The sequence below is a fragment of the Sceloporus occidentalis genome, unplaced genomic scaffold (genome assembly GCF_023333645.1).
Source record: "Sceloporus occidentalis isolate IW3139 unplaced genomic scaffold, rSceOcc1.0.p SCAF_1, whole genome shotgun sequence".
NCBI lineage: Eukaryota > Metazoa > Chordata > Lepidosauria > Squamata > Phrynosomatidae > Sceloporus > Sceloporus occidentalis.
Window position 1 is genome coordinate 58,771,630 of NW_028316981.1, and position 22,716 is coordinate 58,794,345.

Below are 22,716 nucleotides of genomic sequence, written 5' to 3' on the forward strand. Positions count from 1 at the left end.
ATACCAATGTCTACAAAACCCATCTACATCATGAGTAGTTAGGAACTGTTTAGCTAGCTTGCATCAGGGTTTATGGTTATTTTGGTGATCTTGGCTGAAATAATCTAATCTGTCTATAATTTTTAACTCCTAAGTGTGCCTTGGGGAAGGTGGCCCTTCATGAAGAGAGATATCGTTTGCTAATGGAGATGTCTTACTTAGAATAATGACTTCCTTTTAAAGTACAGTACTTCTATCTCTCACACTCCTTCATTACATCTTTTGCTGGATTTCATCTCCTTCTCATCAGGGTTGGGGAGGGAGAGGAAACACTCTGAAGCATTGGAGATGGAAAATACCCAAAAGTAACTTCCTACTGTGTTACTATGGAAAGGGGGGGGGGGGGGAGGCAGAAATAAGTAAGTAGTGACAGCTCATTTTGTTTAGATAGCCTCAAGGGATCCCATCCAGCTCAGGCAGAAACAGGAGGGAAATCAGGATCCAGAGCTTACTGTGGTAGTTCCAAATAGATCCAGAACTCCCTATGTCTTTCATTTAGAAATGGTGCTATATTGCTTGGCCTTTTTCTCCAACATCACGTCTCATAGACTTAATGGGACAACATGTTATCCATTTTTCTTTTTTCCTAACTGGGGAGAAAGCAGTGCTGTTGGAAAACATTTCTTATATTATATGTGCTTACAAATAAAGGAATGCTAAATAAAATTGCTGGAGGAACAGAAAACCATACATATTTCAAAATACAAGTTTATTTGCAACATTATCTCTTCTCTGGTCTTTCTGGGGTGCTTAAGCAGATGGCCCTAAGCAAATGGTCAGTCAAGCCCATGCTATCCTGCCCTGGGTCAGTTTCTCAGGTGGCACAGTGGTGGGTGGGTGCCTGCCCCCTGCAGTGCCATAGACCACTACTGCCGCATGCCCTGTAACTGTGTCCACTGTTGCATCTGCTCAGAAACCCACATCATGGCCTGTAAGAGTAGAAATGAGGTTCCTGGCTGCACCTACGTGACTAGGTGCCCTTATTTAAAATCACATGGTGTGATGGGACTCATCTGAGCAGACATGATAGTGGAAGCAGGACCGGGGCTGTCTGATCTGCTGTCTGTCACCGTGGATTTTTCTAGAAACTCAGCAGCAAACAGCTATTCTTTTTGGATCAACTTCATTTCATTTCATATCTTTTGTATGCTGCCTTTCTCCCAGAAGAAGGGACCCCTTTGGACCACAGTCAGTCCAGATCCACTGGATCTGCATCTGGTCTGCCTGATCCTGGCCCAGGGCTAATGGATTGCATCATTCTAATACAGGGGTTGGCAATCCCTGGCCCGCGGGCCATATGCGGCCCACGGAGGTGGCAGGACCGGCCCCAGCCCGGTCCTGCCGCCGCCGCTGCTGCCACCGCCGCCTCCACCTCCTCCTCCTCCTGGGCCGCTTGACCGTGTTGCCCTCCTCCTCCTCCACCGTGCGGAGGAGGAAGAGGAGGGCCGCGCAGCCTGGGGCAGAGGAGGCAAAGGGGGAAGCCCTGCGCCACCCTCCCTGCCTTCCCGCACGGGCCCTCCCCGCCCTCCCCGCCTCCCCACATGGGCCCGCGCTGCCCTCCCTGCCTCCCTGCGTGGGTCTGCACCGCCCACCTCCTTCTCCTCTGTTTCCTCCACCCCGCCCCCAGGCTGCATGGCGCATGGAGGAGGTGGGAGGAGGAAGAGGAGGTGGGGCAGGAGGAGAAGAAAGAAGAGGAAGAAGAGGAGGAGGGGGGAGCAGAAGGAGGAGGAGGAAGGAGGAGGAGGGGGAGCAGAAGGAGGAGGAGGAAGAGGAGGAAGGAAGAGGTGGTGAGTGGCCAGAGGCCTCAAGGTTTTTTAAATTTTTATTTTGGGTGCTTTTAATGCTAACAAGTCTCCCTTGGTTTGACAATGATAGTGTGATGATGATGATGATGATGATGATGATGATGATGATATGAGTCAGCTTGAGAGGCATGCAGGCACTGTTTCTTAAGCCGAGAGAGTGTCACCTTCCAAAGTGTGTTTTGGGTGCTTTTAATGATAACAAGTCTCCCTTGTTTTGACAGTGATAGTGTGATGATGATGGTGATGATGATGATGATGATGATAGTCATCTTGAGAGGCATGCAGGCACTGTTTCTGAAGCCAAGAGAGTGTGACTTTCCAAAGTGCCTTTTCTGTGTGTTTTTGGTTCTTTAATGGTGATACTGATATCAGCAAGCCTCTGAGGCAAGGCCAATGTAAATTGCTGTGATTTTTACAAACTCATGCGCAGTGAAGAAAAACCAAAGTCCCTTGACCAAGTACACACTTCTGAGAAGTACACTTGGTGCAAGAACTGTGAAACCACCTTGACATGTTCAATATGCATAGCCACGTGAACCCATGTTCAGTGTGAAACCTAAAGAGTTTGGTTATGCAATAAGCCTCTGAAATATGCAAGAGGCCATCTTAAGTAAAGCCATGGTCAATACCCCAATGTGCTGTTTGGAATGGGGAGAGGGGGGGTTGGCCAGAAAGGGAAGTCCATTTCTGCCATCTGTCTAGGAATAATGCCCAAATGTCCTCCATTTTGATCATGCCTAAGAAACATGCATTTATATTAACATTTTTAAAAAATCATCCAATTTTTTCTCATGTCCTCCATTTTATAAAAATGTCCTACATTTGAAAATGTTGTCCTATATATTTTTTGGCTTCGGCTCCCCCGTTGTCTGGGGGACACCAACCCAGCCCCCGGCTCAAAAAGGTTGCCTACCCCTGTTGTAATAGGACAATGTGAATCCAGTGGGAAGCATGAGCCTTTTGGCCTGTGCATACGGTGTAGGCCTGATGTCTCACTGAGCAGCTGGCACTTAGTTGGCTCTGGTTGTTTCCCCTCTTCTTTTCAATTTTGTCGTGCTTGGCTTGTGTATCTTCACATTTAAATTGTTCTCGTTGAATTTCCTCTACATGTTCATTTATTTTCTCATTTGCCTTGTTACAACTCTAAAAGATGGTTTCATCTTTAATCTAGATTATCTGGGGTTGGGGGAATGAGGTCTAGCTGCTATTTTCCCCACTTTGGGAATCCTTGAAGGGATCTTGTTGGTGAAGCTGAAAGCCCAGTTTGAGGAGTGATGGTGGACCTGGTTCACTCCCAGGTGACATGGGGAGGTGCACACACATAGCAGGTGGGCCATCCCATGTCTGGATTTGTACCCTGTTCTATGCCTGGGCTTGGTAACAGCTGTTGCCACCATTATGCAACCAACATTACCAAGAATGTTGTGCTTGTCTTTTACTCCAACAATGCGGCTATATATGTTTATGGCTCACTCTCCTTCCATTCTTCCTTTAACCACTGGGCCTCCAAATCAAATGTTATAGGAGTGAAAAAAGAAAGCCAATTAGATGGAATTTTTTTTTATGGAGTACTGGAATAATGAACTGTGTCAGCTTTGCCTTTCAGCCAATGATTTGCTGAACAACTAGTATGAATGAAATGAAAGCTAATGGCTTGCAGGATAATAAGGGGAGGGAGAAACAACTGTCTAATTTCTCATTCGTGTCAGGGCCTACTATTAGCTTGAATTGGAAGCTTGTATATAAACATGAAGTAGTTAAATAAAGAGACTGGGTTAGATATGATGGATCACACCTTATTACAGGGGTCTAGACTAGAGGAACTGTTATACACCTTTTGTGTCCTTTTAAAATAACAATGTCGAATTTATTCCCAAATGAAGAAGACTTATTGAATCAAAGGAACCTGATGTTCTGAATTGCCAAGTTCACATTGATTCAGTGGGTCTGGTCTATTTGGGATTAGTATTTGGATTTAGATCAATGTTATTCATTTAATTAGAATTTTTACGTTATTAATAGTGGATATAATTATAGCACTTTTAACAATGGATAGTTGTGATGTGTAGATATTGGTACAAAAATCTTTAGTCTTCCTCATACACAACTTAGATTACTTTTTGAACAATTTATGTCACACTTAAATAATGAAATCTCCTAATAAATTGATGTAGCTTTGAAGCACAGCATGCTGTTTTATATACTTCACTGAGGGCTAGGTGATTTCCAACCTATCCTTTGAAGTAAGTAGTGTGAGCCTAATGATTTTATTGGAAAGTATCACAAAGACCTTTATGTTCTGTCTTTAAGACTTTTTTCTAAAAGGAAATGGAGAAAGTTTCTTAATGATGTCCACTTCTCACAGGAAGCAATTTGGTTAAAATTAGCTGTAATTGTTCATGTGCAAGAGCCTTTTGGCAGCAGTGCTGAATACATTAAAGGCACCTTTTTTCTGAAGGAATCAGATGGCAATGAGAGTCTCCATATGTGTAATAGGCTCTTAGGTTTAATTCAGAAGTGTTGTTTCAGAATAGAACAGAAAGCACAACCTTGGTGTAAGGCAAATACATGTTTGCATCAAGTGATGTTTGCACAATGATTTTCTTTGTCTGAAATTATATTAGCAAGCAATAATAAAGGAGTATGTTTGCTTACATTTCAAATGATTTTGTGCCATCCACACTTCGGCTTGCATAAAGCAATGAGTATCTTCAGAAGGAAAATTCATTTTAATGATGTCTGCCATATATTTCATTCTCAAAAATGGAATTCGAATACCTAGGATCAAACATTGATTGGAGCAGGGACTGCAGTCAAGGAATCATAAGAACACTAAGAATGGAGAGGGCAGCTATGAAATGTCTAGAAAAGATCCTAAAATGTAAAGATATACAACTAAGCACGAAAATTAGAATCACACGAGCCATTGTATTCGCTATTACCATGTATGGATATGAGAGCTGGACAGTTAAGAAAGTGGATAGGAAGAAAATCAATTTATTTGAAATGTGGTGCTGGAGAAGAGTGCTGAGGATACCATGGACAGCCAAAAAGTCAAACAAATGGGACCTAGAACAGATCAAACCAGAAATCTTTCTGGGAGCCAAGGTGACTAAACTAAAGCTGTCACATTTCAGACACATCATGAGAAGGCATGACTCATTGGAAAAAACAATAATGCCAGGAAAGGTGGAAAGAAGCATTAAAGTCTAGTTCATTTCCTTCAAGGAGGAAAAGGCTGGTTTTCTTCTTCACGTGTTTGGGTGAGATTTAAACTTAGAAGATTATCGCACCGGGGTTAGCCTGAACCCTAATTCCCCGGTGTGTTCTAACGTGCATGCGTGGGGGTGCGTACGTAGCATGATGGGAACCCGATGGGGCCCAGAATGCTATTTTACTGCATAGCGGAACGCCGCCGTCACAGCCGGGCGTTCCCATTGAGTTCCCGGGGACGCCATTTCTGGAAAGTGTCCCGGCAGCGATGGCGGCGTTCCGCTGTGTGGTAAAGTAGCATTCTGGCCCCCATCGGGTTCCCATCACGCTTCGTACGCGCCCCTGCGCGTGTACGTTAGAATGCACCGGGGAACGTTTTAACCCCGGTGCGATAATCTTCTTAGACTTTGAGCTATTGCATTCTGGGAGTCACTGCTGGGAGCAGCCTGAACCCTAATTGTACAGAAGGCTGGCAGAGGCATGCAAATTTTAATTTTTCTTATATAGTCAAGGAGGTTTTGGAGAACAGAGGAGAAGCTGACCTGAGAACATTGTTGGAGGTATGGACACTGAAGGCCCTGCTGCAGTCACCTGCAACACTTGTGAGATGTTTGTCTTCTTGCCGAGTGATGTGGGCAACTTCACCTGCACCAAGTGCAAGTTGGTAGCCCTCCTAGAAAAGAAAGTACAGCAGCTGGAGGCCCAGGTATCCGCACTTCAGCATCTTAGGAAGCAGGAGGTTCTCCTGAAGAGAACAGACTGGACGGTCTTGGATGGGAAACTCACAGAGGAAGTTGCTGGGGAGGAGGAGGTCACTTCACATACAACAGAAGTAGAAAGTTGGAGGAATGTCACACACACAAGTAGGGAAACCAGGGAACGTTCTGTGAACTTGCAGTTACAGAAGCAATTTCAATCTCTCTCTATTATCAAGGATGAGGAGGAAGAGCAGCAGGGACAGACTTCAGGGACAGAGCAGGGGACCCTGGGAGTACCACCAAAGGGAACAGCCACTGCTAGGCCTCGGAGGAGGCGTGTGGTGGTCATGGGGGACTCCTTGCTCAGGGGTACAGAAGTAGTGGTTTGTGGGCCTGACAGGATGTCTCGGGAAGTGTGCTGTCTCCTGGGGCAAAGATCCGTGATGTGACAGAGAGGCTGACAAGGCTTGTCAAGCCTACTGACCGTCACCCCTTTCTTTTGGTTCATGTGGGAACCAATGACACTGCAAGGCACCGCCTTCAGAATATCAGAAAGGATTATGAGGCTCTGGGGAGGAAGCTGAAAGAAATGAATGCACAGGTTGTCATCTTATCTCTTCTCCCAGTTGAAGGGCATGGTCCAGGAAGGGAGAAGAAAGTAGTGGATGTAAACAACTGGCTTTGTAGATGGTGCCGCCAAGAATGGTTTGGATTCTTGGACCATGGGCTGCAGTTCCATGAGGGGGGACTTCTGGCAAGGGATGGGTTGCATCTCATGCCAGTTGACAAAAACGTTTTGTCACTAGTCTCAAAAAAGTGATCAGGAGGGCTGAGTTATGTGAGGGAGGGAGACAGTATTCTGGAAGGCAAAAGGGCTGGAGAAAATAGTCAAACTGACTCAGAGGGAACAAGGCAAACAGTGCAAGGACCCAAAAGTGGGAGGCAAAAGAATTTGCACAGGCAGCAAGTAAAGGGATCACATGGTCTGCAATGTCTCTACACTAATGCACAGAGCATGGGAAATCAACAGGATGAATGTGAATTCCTAGCACAACAAAGCAAATATGATATAATAGGCACTGAAACCTGGTGGGATGAATCTCATGATTGGAATGTAGAAATAAAGGGGTATAATCTTTTTAAGAGAAACAGGCCAAACAGGAAAGGAGGAGGAATAGCCTTATATGTCAGGACATTTACACCGGTGAAGAGATCCAGGACACCAATACTGGAAACCAGGTGGAGAGTCTCTAGATAAAAATTAAAAGGGAGAGAAACAACAAGGATGCTATTGTGGAAGTCTACTACAGACCCCCAAGTCAGATGGAGGAATTGGATGATGTCTTTCTAGAACAGATGACCAAACACTCAGAAAGGAGAGATGTAGTAGTGTTGATGGGTGACTTCAACTATCCTGACATTTGCTGGAAGTCAAACTCAGCCAAATCCTTAAGGTGTAGCAAATTCCCACTTGTCCAAAAGGTGGAAGAGGCAACAAGGGGATCAGCTATTTTGGATCTGATCCTATCCAACAAGGATGACCTAGTTAATGGAGTGCAAGTGGTGAGATCCTTAGGTGGGAGTGATCATGCACTCCTGGAGTTTGTTATACAATGGAAAGGAGAAGCCAGGCATCGTCAGACACACATTCTAGACTTTAGGAAAGGTGATTTTAGTAAACTTAAGAGAAATTCTGGGGGTGATCCCGTGGTCAGAAATACTAAAAGAGAAGGGAGTTCAGGACGGATGGGAGTTTCTCAAAAGGGAGATACTGAAGGCACAATTTCAAACAGTTCCAATGAGGAAGAAAAATGGGAAATGTCTCAAAAAACCAGGATGGATGACTAAGGAACCTTCAACTGAGTTACACTTTAAACGGGCCATGTATAAGAAATGGAAAAATGGAGAAATCACCAAAGAGGAATTCAAACAAATAGCGAGGATGTGTAGGGGTAAAGTCAGAAAAGCTAAAGCACAGAATGAACTCAGGCTTGCTAGAAAGGTTAAGAACAATAAAAAGGGCTTTTTTGGATATGTCCGCAGCAAAAGGAAGAAGAAAGAAATGGTAGGGCCACTGCATGCAGAAGATGGCAAAATGCTAACAGGGGAAAGAGAAAAGGCATAATTACTCAACACCTTTTTTGCTTCAGTCTTCTCAGAAAAGGCAAAGGTTGCTCAACGTGAGGATAAAGGAGCAGAGGACAGAATAGGGGAATTTCAGCACAGAATAAGTAAAGAGATAGTACAGGAATACCTATTTAACCTAAATGAATATAAGTCTCTAGGACCAGATGAACTACATCCAAGGGTATTAAAAGAACTGGCAAATGTAATATCAGAACAATTGGCAATAATCTTTGAGAACTCCCGGATAACAGGAGAAGTCCCAGCAGACTGGAGGAGGGCAAACATTGTTCCCATCTTTAAAAAGGGGGGAAAAGACAATCCCAACAATTATCACCCAGTTAGTCTGACATCAATACCAGAGCAAATCATTAAACAGAGAGTCTGTGAACATCTAGAAGGCAATGCCATAATCACCAAAAGTCAACATGGGTTTCAGAGAAACAAGTCATGCCAGACAAACCTGATCTCTTTTTTTTTTTTTTTTTTTTTGATAAAATTACCAGCTTGTTAGATGAAGGGAATGCTGTGGATATAGTATTTCTTGATTTCAGTAAGGCCTTTGACAAAGTTCCCCATGACATTCTTGTAAACAAGCTTGTAGAATGTGAGCTAGACAAGGCAACTGTTACATAGATTTGTAATTGGTTGACTGGTCAAACCCAAAGGGTGCTCAACAATGGCTCCTTCTCATCCTGTAGAGAAGTGACCAGCGGAGTCCCACAGGGCTCTGTCCTGGGCCCAGTGCTATTCAACATCTTTATCAATGACTTGGAGGAAAAAATTGGGGGCATACTTATCAAATTTGCAGATGGCTCCAAATTAGGAAGAGTAGCTAATACCCCAGAGGACAGGATCAAAATTCAAAAATGACCCAAATAGACTAGAAAGCTGGGCCAAAGCTAACAAAATGAAATTCAACATGGAGAAATGTAAGGTACTGCACTTAGGGCAGCAAAATGAAATGCACAGATATAGAATGGGTGACACCTGGCTGAACAAGACTATGTGTGAAAGGGATCTAGGAGTCCACGTAGACCACAAGTTGAACATGAGTTAACAGTGTGATGCAGCAGCTAACACAGCCAATGCAATTTTAGACTGCATGAATAGAAGTATAGTGTCTAGATCAAGGGAAGTAATAGTGCCACTCTGTTCTGCTCTGGTCAGGCCCCACCTGGAATATTGCGTCCAGTTCTGGGCACCCCTATTTAAAAAGGATGTGGAGAAACTGGAGCATGTCCAAAGGAGGGTGACTAAAATGGTGAAGGGTCTGGAAACCATGCCCTATGAGGAACGACTTAGGGAGCTGGGGATGTTTAGCCTGGAGAAGAGGAGATTAACAGGTGATATGATAGCCCTGTTTAAATATTTGAAGGGATGTCATATTGAGGAGGGAACAAGCTTGTTTTCTTCTGTTCCAGAGAATAGGACCCGGAACAATGGATACAAGCTACAGCAAAAGAGATTCCACCATTAGGAGGAACTTCTTGACAGTAAGGGCTGTTCGACAGTGGAACACACTCCCTTGGAGTGTAGTGGAGTCTTCTTCCTTGGAGGTCTTCAAACAGAGGCTGGATAGCCATCTGTCAGGGATGCTTTAATTTGGATTTCCTGCATGGCAGGCGGTTGGACTGAATGGCCCTTGTGGTCTCTTCCAACTCTATGATTCTGTGATTCTATGAAAAAAGGAAAGCGGCATGCTAGATGGATGGACTCTAAAAAAGAGGTCATGGGTATGAATTTCCAGGAACTGAGAAGAGGAGGATGGGGGAGTCTTGGGGATGTTTCATCTACTGGGGCATTGTGGGTTGAGATTGACTTGAGGGTGGATAACATCAACAACAATCTATAGTTCACGTATACCTTCCAAAAGCAGGAATAAGGTAGAAAGAAAAAGGATAGGTTCTTATACTTTTCATTCATAGCTAACAATATGCACAGGTGAAATGAAGCAACTATGTCAAGTACATTTTGCATAAGCAAATAAAAATATATTGCATCTCCTAGAAACCAATGGAAAGGGTTTTTTTTTTAATGTATTCAGAGATGACTGTTTCTTTCACCAGCCTCCTCTTTTTACATGATTTCCATTTTGCTGGTAATAATAATAATAATAATAATAATAATAATAGTATTTATTTATATTCTGCCTTTTCCTTGCCGCGGCTTCTGCACTTTTAGGACGCATGCATCATTTAAACAGCATACCTCCAAAGTGACCTGAAGCAGCTTTATTTTGGCCTGTCTGTATGGGGCCACTATGACCTAGATAGTCATAAAGCTCATTGAGCGGCTTTGGAAAAATCAGTCTGTGATGGCTTTGCACACCTGCTGGGACTATAATGGGGAATTTCTCCCCGCTCTGGCTGCTGTGATCTTCCAAAGGACAAGCTGACAGACTCTGGTGCTGCCCAGAGGTTTAGTCATGTAGTGGGAATATAGAAGAGAGCTGCTTTGGGGGTAGGATAGGGAATGAGAAAGAGTATGCAGCCAAGAAGAGGGCAAATTTAGGAAGGAGATGGGGTCGGAGTGGGGGGAGATGAGGAATGGGAGTGGGCAGAAATAATCAAGAAGCTGAGAGAGAAAGAGCCAGACAGGAGGGGAAAGATGACTGCAATGTTACATGAGAGAAACCCCAACATATCAGCCTTAGTCCTGCAGCTGATTATGCCCCTCTGAGAGATTTCTTCACCCAATTTGGAATAAGCCCTCATCCATTCTGTTTGGTAAGGACAAATGGCATGAGTCCAGCAGCTCCTGAATCCAGTAGTCCTAGGTGAGCTCCAAGGGCAGTAAGACTCAGTGTGGACTTGTAGGATAATGGTGGCATAAGGGGTTGAAAGAATCAGAGCTAAGGAAAAACTGGCAGAAGCATGAACAAGAAGCGACTGAAAGTCCCTGAGTTATTCCCCAGATATTAACAGTTGCTGGAATTGAGATAAAGCATTATTTAAAAAAGGTTTGTAATCATGCCTATGCTTGAATGAGGCCAGACGTGAACTGTTGGTTGCAACTATAGGATAAAACTTCCATTTAACCAGACCATATTGACTCTGAGTTTTAAGAAGGACGGAAGGAGCACAGGAGGAGTTCTGGAGCTAGTGGGTCATTTGACCCATGGATGATATGCCCTCCCTCCCTCCCTACAGTTGCCTTAAGTAATATCATGACATCAAACAGTCAGAAACCCAGTTTCATATCTCCCATCATAATATGTAGTTTAGTCCATAGGCACATTTGATTACCATGCTAAAGACAGTAGTATTTTGATGAAGACTAAACTATCTGTGAATTTCAAATAGTTTTCTCTGACTGATATGAATAGATGAAGTGCAACAGTGCACTCTCATGTCTTCAGGGAGTGAGAAGAGCATAGGCAAAAACTGCTTTTTTGTGTAGATGGACTTCAGAACTTTGCTGTGGTGAGTCCTCTGGGCAGCCCAAAGGTAAATAAAAAGACTGTGGACTGTCTGGCACTAACATGTGGGAACAACTATTTTTGTTCTTAGATGATGTGGGAAGAAATTATAGTTGTTGAAAACAGTGGTTCATGAAAGTGGTGGTTGCATACTTGAGAAAAAAACTGCAGTAAACCGCTACTGTATACAGTGACACCTTGTTAAATATAGCAGGACCTTTTAAAAACAGTTGAAAGGAGACACAAGTTAATGAATAGGTTCTTTATCAAAATAATAGTTTTTATTTTAAATGAACATCATGGAAAAATCTTCAAAGGCAAAATGCTAAGTAATATATTTTTGTAAGAATTTATCAAACCTCTTTGAAATGCAGGCTAATTTTGCTTTGGAAAGACTTATTTCCCAAAATAATTGATTCAACAATTATCATTTTTGGTATTTTCCACTTGTTCATACCACATATATCAAATCTGTCTCAGTCATCACTTCTGTTAACTTTAAATCAGTTAACTTTAAATCAGTCTCATCCTGCAGATTCTAGTTACAGCTGGATATTTTGTTAGATAATACAAATACAGGTCTAGTTTCCCTTATCCGGAATTCCAAAATCCCAAATACTCCAAAATACTCATGGGGGGCAGAAAGTGACACCTTTGCTTTCTGATGGCTCACTGACAAAGTTCTTGTATCATGCACAAAATAATGAAAAATATTTATTGTTGGTTTCTCTTTTGATAACTACTTCCCAAAGCTTATGGTTACAAAGTGTATATTACTTCACTGGTTACAAATAGACTTTGTTTCAGTTCACTCAAGGACTTCAGTTACTCTTCAACTGTGTTTTAGTTCTTTCCACACTCCTTCCACCTCTTCACTTTCTATAAACCTCTAGCTTTATTCATAAATTACAATTCTGCCAAATAATGTGGATCTGAGCCTTCCCTTCACTGGCTCTCCACTTCTCAGTTTAAACTGATTTCCCAGGACTTCTTCTGTCCTTCCAAAATCCCTCCTCCCTATATGGGAATCTTGAATCCCCCTCAAGGCTAAATCCTTAGTTTCAACTTCATTCTTGGCACTTCTGAGACACATTCCTGCCTCAGCAGGCTTGACAGACTCATCCTTTCTTGGTGGCTCCTCTTCCTTTTTATAGCCACTCATCAGGTAGTCCCTCACCTTTTTGCCAGCCTGACTCCAGTTGGCTGTGAACATTCCAGTCTGCCAGTGTCTCTTCACGCCTGCCCTTTGAACCATCATGGCTTACTACCAAATTTCAGGAGCAAACCACCTTCCATCTCAGCACCTCAGTGAGCAAACCTTTTTAAGAAGAGCTGGCTCCCTTTCCTTGAACAGTCAAAACAGAGCTGCAAGCGCTTTCTTATATGCTTTGCTTGCTTCTAGGGGTCCTGGGGGGAAGCAAATATTTTAAAAGAGGAGACATCTGTGCTTTTCCTTCTCAGAGGAGGAGAGCTGGGGGAGCCTTCTGTGAGTAAAGTGGTTTGTTCTACTGATTTAATGTAAAGACCAAGAAACCATAAAACACATACATTACAGAAAATTAGAATATTTTGATTATGTGATGAGAAAAAAACATAGGTTGTTACAGTTGTTTATTAAAAGTAAAACAAACAGGGGGAGTGTGTAGGCAAAAGAATGTCTTGGCTGAAAAAAAGTTTAAGAGAATGGTATGGAAGTAATATGCTATCTTTGTTTAAAGCGCCCATGTCCAGACAGGTTTGCCACGATGATGTCCAGCCTCTAGTGGGAGAGGGAAAAAGGGAACTGAGCTGTGGATGTTTTGCTGCAGAGGAGGAGGAGCTGTTGCCAGTGAAATGGCAGATTTTAGCTGCATTATGTCAAAGTATGGATTGAGAAACAGATTTGTAAGTTTCAGGGTTTTTTAAGAATAGCATCATTGTGCATTCTTATATATAGGCACACATTGCCTAAGGGTTCACTGACACTGTAGAAATAATGCAGTTTGACACCACTTTAACTGCCATAGCTGCATCCTGTGAATCCTAGGATTTGTAGTTTGGTGATGCACCAGCACTCTTTGGCATTCTTCCATAGGATGGGCCTACTGCACCAAAAGTGGGCTCAAACTGCATTATTTCTACAATGGAGATGCACCCTTAGTCTTTCATACTATTACTACAGTATACTACTGTAGACTGCCCAAGGATCTAATGAGATGTCATGGAATACAAATCCAATTAGATATAATGAAGGCTAACACATAGTCAAACAATTCAACCTAAGCCTTGTAAATTTATCAATAATAAATAAATAATAATATCATTTTGCTTGTGCATCCACAGAGTTCTTTCAGTTACATCATTAAAGAACATAGATCTTTGACTGCCAGCAGATGAGCGTTGTGGAAATACTCATTCATTGCAAGCCTACATATTTTAGGAAGGAATTCCCTGGATCTATCACAAAATGTACTAGGACCTGGACTATAATGTTGAACCAGTTAAGGTCATAGAAAAAGCCACACTGGATCAGATCAAGAATAGCTAATGAATTTGTCTAATCACATTTAATGTCGATCACAACTGGTAGCAGAAAAGTAGGTAGTTCCATCTGGGAAGAACTACTTTTTTCCTGTGCTGAATCTCCCACCATTTAGTTTGGATAACCTGTATTCTAGTATTACTCAGAGAGGGAGGTGGAACAGTAGGAGAGAAAAAGAGGTTATGTTGTGGAGGCATAGCCCTACTCAGCAGTCTTCTTTTAGTTATCTATTTATCAGAATAGCCAAATCTAAAGCCTTTATTATTTATTAAAGTCAACATACGTTAAATGCATATTAAAACAGTACAGTAAAATACATTTGTATTAAAAATACTTGCTATCATACAGTTTAATATAAAATAACATTTGTTAAATAAGTTAGCATAGAGAATGCAGTAATAAAAACAAGTTTAAATATTTAAACATAATAAAAAGCATTAATTTAAAGTTTAAAAAACAGCATTAAATATAGTAATATTTTACTACTAGATAGTTCTGTTTGTTATACATGTGTGTAAGTCAAAATCTCATAGCAGCAAAAAAACCCCAACAACTTTACTGTTGTTTCTGTTATGCTTTTATTGGAATCACCCAGGAAATAAACCAAGTACCAATTCCTAGATCTTCTTGGGAATTTAGATAGGAGAGGTATAATTAATCTCAACCTCACATCCTTATAAAAAGTGCAAGAGAAAATAGCCTCTATAAAACCCTCCAAACAAGGACAAACACGATCCTTATAGGGAACTCTCTGATAATGGTCCTGTAATACAGAGGAAAGGATTACATTGGTGAATGCACCATTATATTTGGGGATAGTCAAGTTTTATAAATAAAACAACCCCCTCTCAGGATTGAACTGAAATCCTAAGCTTTGAGGAGAACAGATTGTTTAGGCAGTGGAGTATGTATAGGTGAAAGGCTTGGCTGAAAGTTACTTGAATTTCCTTTGAATATCTCTTGGCATTGTTTGTTAACTTACCACTGTGAAGTGGTTGTCCCGTTTTGCCCTTGAGAAGCTAGACAAAGTCCTAGTTCAAAACTTCAATGTTTTAAGCAAAGAGAGAGAAATAGCTTGGCTCACCAAGGTGGGTGCAGTGAAAGCAGTAGTTGTTAGTCAAGGTCCTTCACAAGTCAGTCAGGTACAGCAATCCAAAGGGGTAAACAGAAAATATAGTCAGAGTCCAGGCAGAGTTCACGTCAATAGGCGATCAATCCAGGAACAATAGAACAGTGAGGCTTTTCCCAAGGAAGATGGATAGTTGTCAGCCATGCTGGACTAAGAGATGTTAGGATATTTATAGTCCATTCAGATATTGCAGGTGGTTCCTGTTAGCAGCCTGCTAATTAAACAGCAAAAAATGCCAACATCTATTTTTTTCTGGCATCTCTCTGCGGGGGTTGGTACTAGTAAGTATGGTTCATCCTCTGGGGGAGTGGGGAGGCTGTGGTGAACCTGGCACCTGTGACTGCTGGGAGCTAGGTCCCTGTGCTGGCTGCAGGCTCCTAGGGCTACTCCGGCATGCTCCCTGGGCTCTTAGCCTCTTCATCTGATCCTCAGTCTCAGAGCACAAGCAGGGCATGACACCGGTCTTCAGCACATTTAATCTCTGTCACATATAAATTCACCATTCAATAACCTTACCAGTTGCCCATTCTGCCCTTTCACACCACACAATTATAGTGCTGTATTCTACTGTAACTGATGTGACATCATCCTGTGGAATCCTGGAATCTGTAGCCTGGTGAGGGACTACAACTCTTTGCTAATAATTTTAAATATTCCTCACTAAACTGTAAATCCCACAATTCCATAGCATGAAACCATGGTAAAGAGAAGATTGAGGACTGACATGATTGCACACTTTTAATACTTCAAGGACTGTCTCAGAGACGAAGGGACAGGTCTGTTCTCTGCTTTCGAAGAGGGTAGAACTGGGCCTAATGGTTTGAAGTTACAGGATACTAGATTTCAATTGAACATTAAAAGGATACTTTTATTTTTTAACTCACTATATTAGATTTTTATACATGGCTACTTGAAAGCCTAAATCTTTCAGCCCTCCATTCCAAATATTTCAGCTTTAAAAGAAACCCCAACTTGAGACGTTATGGGCTCTGCTTTATCTCTTCCTCAAGGAGATGCTGTTAATAATGAAAGCCAACATCTGAGGATGTTCTAGAAAATTGTAAGACCATGTTATTTGAGCAGGTTTAGAGCAGGTAGATTTGGCTGGAAATGCAGAAAGGCATTTTTTGGAATTGCTTGTTACTTTTAATGCAAGTTTGTTACATATATTGGGTATGTCATGTTAAAAAAGCCATTTCATTATAACTTCAAGCAAGATTTTCCCCAATCCAGTATCTGTAATGAATTGCTTTTTAAATTCTCAGTCATGTTTCATAACAATGTTTCTGGATTGTTCAGCATTCTTCAATCTAACAGATACATTTCTGTAGCTAGATTCTATCTCCACTGATCCTGTTGAAATTAATTAAAAAGATGTTCTGAAAACCAAATGAAACTAAGCTCTGTTCTGTACTCTCCATTCCATAATAATGATAATAATAATGATAATAATAAGATTTATTTATACAATGAGCCTGTGATATATACAGGCTCATTATAGGCAGCTTCCATGCGCAGAGAGTCGCGCGGCAAGCCCGAGCCCCATTATATCTAATGGGGATTGAGCATACGTGCTTTTTGCCTTATGCGGGGGGTGGTGGTGTCCGAAATGGATCCCCCGCATAAGGCAAGGGCAGACTGTATATCTCGCCTCTCCCTACGGAGAAATGCTGGAAGGCTCTTTAATGTGTTCTTTTTTCTTAATTTTTATGTTATTTATTTAAATTTGCTTCAGTTCCTTGATTTCTCTGTTTCCACTTCTGGACTGATATTTTCCTACCTCTCTGTGCTGACTTTATCACCACTATGATGATGTCTGTTTGATCTTGCAATGAGAGGAGATCTAGTTAACAGTGCCCATAATTGGATTACTGCAGAAAGTATGTGATGAGCAAAGAACATCAGTCTTAGTTTGTGGGAATCACTTGTTGTGGTGGCTCTGAAGTTGGGGGTTGAAGATCAATGTGGAGGACACTTCACACATCCCAGTTACTGTCTATCTCTCTTTGTCACAACAGTAAAGAGCATAAAACTGTACAGCAGATAATTAAAATATATACTTACTATTTGGGAAATGATAATTGCTTAAAGGTGCTAGATCTTGTCTAATATTGGAAGCAGAGCAGGGTCAGCTTTTGTTAATTCTTGGATGGGAGGCCACCAATGAATACCAGGTCCTGCAGGCTGTTTTTCAGAGGAAGGAACTGACAAAACTACATCAGAGTATCCTTTGCCTAAGAAACCCCTATGGAATTCATGCTTGCCATAGGTTGATGGGGAACTGACACAAAATAAGGTACACACAATGGCAGAAACATTGGGAATGGCTTCATGCTATATACATGTTTTCAATATCTTTAGGTTAAAAACATTTAGTTACACAAGAGTTCAGTGTGTGATTGTTTAAGAAGATATATTTGGTACAAAACAAAAGATACAGAGAAGTGTTATCACACGTTTATACATTTATTGTAGGTCTTGAAATCAAAAGATGCTTTCATCTATTGTAGGTTGTTTGGAGTACTGTTCCAAGGACACTGATCTATGGAAAATGTGTGAGGCCCTGTACAGCTCGGCCTGAAAGGCCGGCCTGGGGGCAGAGTCAGGGCGTCGCGTTCAGATGACGCACGCCCTGACTCTGCCCCAGGGTGTCCTGATGCCGCACGGTGCTCCACGCAGTGCACGGTGTCATGGCGCTCCTCTGTTGCTGCATCCCTATCAAGCAGTGCCAAAGGAACGCCATATAGTTGCGCTGCTGTGGCTATGACACTGTTTTGAGGGCGCAAAAAGGAGTTGCTATTAGCCGCTTCTTTTTGCACCCTTGAAAGGCCAGATTGGAGCTGCGGCATGCAGTTGCCGTGTCCCTGATCCGCCTAGGAAAGTAGCTAGACATATTTCTTCATGGTCATCATTAATGAAAACTCAGTGTAAATTTATCATGGATAGTACAGTATAAGACTCTGGTTAAGTTTAATAAGGTGGACAGGTTTAAATACTGAAAGTAGTAAGCTAACATGATGATTTTCTTTCATATGTGGTCAGGCAGGGACGTAGCTAGGATTTTGGGAAGGGGGGGGTCCAGACTAAGTGCCACCATTATAATGGGGCTTGAGTGTGGCGGCGCAGCAGCACACACCATTCATTTTTCTAATGGAAGGGGGGGTCCGGACCCCAAGAACCCCCCCCCCCTTGGCTACGTCCCTGGGTCAGGGTATCTTTGAGTACAAAATAATTGGATTCAGTTGATGTTTGTGACAAGTGACAGGTTAATTAATCATTATTAATTAGCTTGTTTGTTTGTTGGATTATTTAATGCCCATGCTTTTTTCTTTCTTTTTTGCATTTCACACTGGAGATCTTGGTAATTTCTGGTGAACATCACAGAGAGTGAAAGAGAGATGTCTACCTGTGGATGGGGACAGATGTATTCCATAAAGCTGTTGTTTGTCTGGCATGTGACCATGGCATTTTTGTAACTTCGCATCACATTTGATGGTTGCTGCAGTATGGCAAAGAAGTCTGTTATAAGCATGAATTGGCCTTGATCCAAGGTTACTTTATTTAATTTGAGATATACAGTGAGGAAAAAAAAATCATTGCCCTATAAATCATCACCGGTTAATACCAATAGAGTTTTTCTTCACTATGTATGGTAAAAATTTTTTTAAAGTGAGCGTGAGGCAGAGTGCATTTTAAAAACAAGAGCTGAGAAACCTCCTGGACTTGATTGACTAGAATTAGCTTGATTGCCTTTTATCAATTGCAGCTGTTCTATTTAGCATAAAAATGCAAAACATCTAAAAATCATTTGCCTTGCAGCATAGTAGAAAGATGTTTTTGCTTAGTTTGAAAGATGTTTCAAATGTGTATTCTATACAGATTCCATGAGAATAGATCCAGAACATATTTGGTTACAGAGAATTAGTACAAATGCTGTAAACTTTCAGAAAATTAATTGATGAAAAAATGCTGCATTATGAATCATATATGTAGGTATTTTTAAGCTTTTAAGTATGGCAAATTAAACAATTCAGAGATGTTTGCTGTAGTGTCAAAATCAAAACATCTGTTGCTAAGGATGCAAAGTAAAAGAGTACAGAACTTTTCATATAATGTACAATTAGTTTCACTTGGCTGAACACCATCATGGTTCAAAGAAAAATCCAGAAGTCACGTAAAACTAATTTTCTGTTAAAAAAAAAAGAGGGAGAGAGAGAGAGAGAGAGAGAGAGAGAAGACTTTGCGCTCATTCTGATATATTGCAACTCGATTGCAAAGATATTTTTTATTTAAATAAGAAAGAATGAGAGAGGTTAGGAATGCACTGTATTAATGAATGGGGCATTCCCTTTCCGTCCCTGTGACTAAAAATGGCTCCTTCTTATATGGCTGGGATACAGTATGCAAGCTTCAATGTCTTATATAGATGCTTTGAAAGACTGGTGAAATAGAAATATCAGTCTTGTCATGAACATTGGAAAGAGCCAAAGAAATGTTCTCTTAGGCTGCATCTGCACTGCACAAATAATGCCGTTTGACATGACTTCAACTTCCATGGTTTAGTGCTGTGGAATCGTGGGATTTGTAATTTGCTGTGGTACCAGAGCTGTCTGACAGAGAAGGCTAAATTTTCACAAAGTTATAAATTTCAGTTTCATAGTATTGAGCCACAGCAATTCAAATGGTGTCAAACTGAATTATTTCTGCAGCCTTATTCTTTTCCTCTTTATCTAAATTTGTGAAACTGAAACTGATTAATAATGAAAAATATTGAGAAATTCTGGGGATTTTGGTAATATTCGGGGGAATATCTTCGAGGCTTGTTGGCAACACTGTTTCTGACTCTGTAGAGCTTGATGTCACCCTAATGGATGGGGTCATGGATTCTCTGGTTCCTGGCTTTGTGGTTCCAGAGCTGAGCTGTGGATAAAATTCAGTCCCACTTTTAACCATCATGATAACATTTTCTTTTTAAGAATTTCAAGAGCTACTACCCACTCCTGATTCACAATGGCCTGTTACAGACTGCCTAAATAAAGCTGCTTTGGGTCTCTTTCGAGGTATGCTATTTAAATGATGCATGGGTCCTAAGAGTCCGGAGGTCGCGCCAAAGCCACACTCCATTCCTAAGCACTGGAGTGCAGCTTTGGTGCAGCTTCCGGATTCTTAGGATGCATGCATCATTTAAACAGCATACCTCCAAAGAGACCCGAAGCAGCTTTTTTTTGGCAGTCTGTAACAGGCCAATCATTAACTTTCCTATGCTATTTGTGAGGACTGGCTGATTAAATTTCACTCATTCATTCCCCTGGTACTGGGCATGCCTGTTCATACATCATATCTACAGCAGTCTTGGCTTAGGTGGAACACTATGAAACAGAACTGTTAGAACTGCCTTCTCTTCCATTAAACTATTTGTCCGTCTAGACCAGGGCTACATGTTTGAGCTGTCAGTGGCTTTAGGGGGTCTTGTTAGAAAACTTTGACATTATTTGAGATACCAGGAATCAATCCTGGGACTTTCTGCATACAAAGGCATGTTCTTTCTCAGTGAGCTACAACCTCCTTCTGATTTAGGATGGATTGTTCCCCAATCCATGCTCTTCTGATTTTTATCAAACCAGCTATGGAATTTATATAGGGAGATGCATGTGTTGGCCATGCAGTATTTCATGCAGTATTTGAGGTACCATATGTATGAGGTAAAAAAACCCCTAGAATTCTTACTTTAACTAACTGTTTAATTTATATCCTTCCTTTCTAGAACATTGTGTACAAGGCAGCTAACAACAGTAAAATCAATATAGGTAGGCTTCAATTTATGTCAGGTTTGCATTTCTGGACTTGCAGTGTAAACTCAGACTGGTGTAAATGGAAGGAGTCTTGGAGACCAGGGCAAATGTGTTCCAACAGAGCTGAAGCAGTCAAAAAGTTAACAACACAATTGGTTTTGTTTTTGTTTTTGTTTCTTCTATCTCATCTTCTTGCAGTTTGGGACTCAGAATGGCTTATAGTGAGTTAAAAACACCTGGTTAAAAATTCACAAGATGCAAATGTTAAAACAAGATTAATCAATCAAAAAAATTTAAAATCAGATTAGAACATATATGTTTCCACACACACATACACACACCCCAGCATAACACTTAGCAAGACCCAGCATGTTTTTAGTGAGACAGGCCTTATATATTTGCTGATCATCAATTTTATTCAATCCACTACCAATTTTAAATAGGTTTGAGCATAAAACATCAGAATACACCTTTTTCAGGCTAGAGAAGTGAGCAGATGGCCTCCAAAGGGACCAGCCCTACATTGGGAACTAGACAAAGGGGGTATTACCCTGTTGGTTCTGCTGAATCTCTCTGTGGATTTATACCATTGACCAAGCTATCCACACATTTAATACCATCAGCCAATGGTAACAGATGATATCAGGTTAACGAACTGATTCAGCCCCTGGATTTGACCCTGAGCCTGGATGTTCATGTTTCTGTAGTGGTCATGGTTGTGCCTGCTGTGCCCATTCCTAAACATGCTCTGCATGGGACTGCCTTTGAAAAGTGTTTGGAAACCATAGCTGAAGCCAGACTAATGGGTTAATTATAGGGAACATACAACTTCATTGTTTCTGCACACAATTATAAATGTTTGTTAAGACTTATAAAGCCTTATGCATCTGAAGGATCACATGCCCCCATAAATAAATAAATAGGAGTATATTTGTGTTTTGAGATCTTGGAGAAGCCCATCTCTCTTTCCCACTACTCCAGTAAGTACCCTAATAAGTCCCACTACCTTCATAATATGGGAACATGGGAGATGATCTTGGTGGTTGCTCCCAGCCTCTACAATAAGGATGGAAAAATTAAGTATTGGAAAATCATAGAATCATAGAATCATAGAGTTGGAAGAGACCACAAGGGCCATCCAGTCCAACCCCCTGCCATGCAGGAAATCCAGATCAAAGCATCCCCGACAGATGGCCATCCAGCCTCCATTTGAAGACCTCCAAGGACGGAGACTCCACTACACTCCGAGGAAGTGTGTTCCACTGTCAAACAGCCCTGATTGTCAAGACGTTCCTCCTAATGTTGAGGTGGAATCTCTTTTCCTGCAGCTTGCATCCATTGCTCCGGGTCCTAGTCTCTGGAGCAGCAGAAAACAAGCTTGCTCCCTCCTCAATATGACATCCCTTCAAATATTTAAACAGGGCTATCATATCACCTCTTAACCTTCTTTTCTCCAGGCTAAACATACCCAGCTCCCTAAGGCGTTCCTCATAGGGCTTGGTTTCCAGACCCTTCACCATTTTAGTCGCCCTCCTTTGGACACGCTCGTTTCTCAATGTCCTTTTTGAATTGTGGTGCCCAGAACTGGACACAATATTCCAGGTGGGGCCTGACCAAAGCAGAATACAGTGGCACTATTACTTCTCTTGATCTAGACACTATACTTCTATTGATGCAGCCTAAAATCGCATTGGCCTTGTTAGCTGCCGCATTGCACTGTTGACTCATGTTCAACTTGTGGTCTACTTAGACTCCTAGATCCCTTTCATATGTTGTCTCCTTAAGCCAGGTGTCCCCCATCCTATATCTGTGCATTTCATTTTTTTGCCCTAAGTGCAGTACCTTACATTTCTCCCTGTTGAAGTTCATTTTGTTAGCTGTGGCCCAGCTTTCTAATCTATTCAGGTCATTTTGAATTTTGATCCTGTCCTCTGGAGTATTAGCTATTCCTCCTAATTTGGTGTCATCTGCAAA

The 22,716-nt window shown here is 41.6% G+C and overlaps 1 protein-coding gene across 18 annotated transcripts in view; it reads left to right on the top strand.

The window, feature by feature from the left end:
* The window catches only part of ERC2 (ELKS/RAB6-interacting/CAST family member 2), a 741,540-nt gene that overhangs the window by 228,549 nt on the left and 490,275 nt on the right, over positions 1 to 22,716 (top strand). The window lies entirely within an intron of this gene.